A 2500-nucleotide genomic window follows, 5' to 3' on the forward strand; every position below is an offset into this window, starting at 1 on the left:
GGCGCCCCGGGAATGCGGGTCAGTCATGGAGACCGACCATCTTCCCTTAGTTCACATAAAGTGAACCGTTACTTTCATTGCGCCTTTAGGTTTAGTGATTCCCAATGACTCGCGCACACGCTAGACTCCTTGGTCCGTGTTTCAAGACGGGTCCTGAAAGTACCCAAAGCAATAGCGTCGCTGATCGGCGTTTCAAGAGGTCTGTCCAAGAACACCGCGGCGAACAGTCGCAAACGGACGGAATCGGCACTAGGTCCGATCGCCATCACAATTCACATACTTGCCACGGGCCGGACGCGAACTAAGTCGCGGCCTCCCGCCATCAGTAAACCGTCGAGCGAGCTGTTCGGAAACCCAGTGTCCGTAAACATCGGAAAATCCGAGCTCACGGGCTACACTCGAGACCGTAGAACAGCACCCAACGGATCGCGACGACCTACTAGGGGAGAAGTGCACGCGTCCGAAGCCGGAGATGAACCGAAGGGAACAGCCAACGCGAACGTCGCCGTTTCCACAGTCAGTAAATCCCAACAACAGGCGCGAATGAATCTCCCCATTCGACCTTTCGGGTTTCTCAGGTTTACCCCTGAACGGTTTCACGTACTCTTGAACTCTCTCTTCAAAGTTCTTTTCAACTTTCCCTCACGGTACTTGTTCGCTATCGGTCTCGTGGTTATATTTAGCCTTAGATGGAGTTTACCACCCACTTAGGGCTGCACTCTCAAGCAACCCGACTCTAAGAAGAGATCCTCTAGCAAGCCGCAGCGGTCGCTACGGGCCTGGCACCCTCTATGGGCGATGGCCCCATTCAAGATGGACTTGAACGCGCCGCGAACTCGCCAGATAATGGATCCTTCCAAACACCACATCTCCCGGCGACCGGTTACGATCGCGGGATTCAGTGCTGGGCTAATCCCTGTTCGCTCGCCGCTACTAAGGGAATCCTAGTTAGTTTCTTTTCCTCCGCTTAATAATATGCTTAAATTCAGCGGGTAGTCTCACCTGTCCTGAGGTCGTATGTTCAAATCATCGAAACGTTCCGAAACTAACCTTTGGCGGCTCATAAAATCACGTACCTTACGCGAGGGAGTTAGCCTACTCAAAGGCGTCTATTATCTCCTGCTCCGTATGGCGGATCATGCGAATCCAAGCAAAGTGCTTCGGTGTTTCGGGGGTGCGCTCATGAAAGCTCATCCGCAACGCGCGACAACTGGCACATTAAAGCGATCGGACGTCGTTCAGATTTCTCGGACACGACGATCGCATGTCTACAGTCATGGGCGCAGATCGAGCAATACCACGACACCACAATATATGCTTTCGCAATTCAAGACGGCGCGTTACGAAAACAACTCCTCATCATTCCAACACACGAGGCGTCGAAACGACAGAACGTTGATCGTCACGCGGCAAACCGTCCAACTCGCCCAAATGACCTTCGGTACAGGATCAACGTTAGACGACCTTTACGTCGTCACTTCGTCAAGCCATAACGTCTGGCCGGGCAGTCTTTGTAATGGAACCGACCCTCAGTCAGGAGTGGTCCGAGGACAGTGTCCGAGGACCGCAATGTGCGTTCGAAATGTCGATGTTCATGTGTCCTGCAGTTCGCATGTTGACGCGCAATTAGCTGCGTTCTTCATCGACCCACGAGCCAAGTGATCCACCGTTCAGGGTAATCTTTTATGTTCGATTTCTCGGTACTAGTCGCAATGGACTTTCCCTCGAAATACGAGACGCCAACTGCGAACCTCCTCGAGAATGACATTCCAATGACTGAGACGACCCACTGAAGGGTCAATACGTCAGTCGATCGGCGCAAAATCTTCGGTTCAACTAGTTTGCGTACTAATCTAGTGACAATTATCGTAAAAAATTCGGACGGAGACAAACGTCGCAGACAATCCCGAAAGAGCATAAAAACGCTAATGTAACGGGCGTCGCACAACGTCGACGTCTTCGTCCCTGGAATAGATCGTCCTACCGAAGTCCGTAGACAACGGTAACGACTGATCGATTTCGGGCGAGAATCTTTAAAACCTGCAGCCGGCTCCTCGTTCCGTGCCAAACACGAAACTTCGCCCAGCCACGAACGCGGCAATCCAAGCGCTTCGAATCCTTATTCCGAGCACATCACGAGACTTCGCCCAACTACGAACGTCAGCATAAGCAGCCGGCTCCTCGTTCCATCAAGGAACTTCGCCCAACCACAAACGCCGACATAAGCGGCCGGCTCCTCATTTCGTGAGCATCTCTAAACATGGACCTACAACGAAGGCTGCACACACGTGCGGCCGGCTCCTCGTTTCGAGGATATCACAAGACTTCGCCCAACCACGAACGTCAGCATAAGCAGCCGGCTCCTCGTTCCGTCAAGGAACTTCGCCCAACCACAAACGCCGACATAGGCGGCCGGCTCCTCATCTCGTAAACATCACGAAACTTCGCCCAACCACACGAACGCAAAGCCAGCGGCCGGCTCCTCGTTCCGTGCACATCA

General features: G+C 53.0%; 1 non-coding gene and 1 pseudogene across 1 annotated transcript; both read right to left on the reverse strand.

Moving 5' to 3' along the window:
• The window catches only part of LOC123688127, a 4568-nt pseudogene extending 3552 nt beyond the window's left edge, over positions 1–1016 (reverse strand).
• A 507-nt stretch (positions 1017–1523) lies between these two features.
• Positions 1524–1678, reverse strand: LOC123686958. The gene has a single exon (XR_006748710.1). It is a non-coding gene; the product is annotated as a 5.8S ribosomal RNA (ribosomal RNA).
• Positions 1679–2500: the final 822 nt, after the last annotated feature.

This window comes from Harmonia axyridis, chromosome X (genome assembly GCF_914767665.1).
Source record: "Harmonia axyridis chromosome X, icHarAxyr1.1, whole genome shotgun sequence".
NCBI classification, from domain to species: Eukaryota; Metazoa; Arthropoda; class Insecta; order Coleoptera; family Coccinellidae; genus Harmonia; species Harmonia axyridis.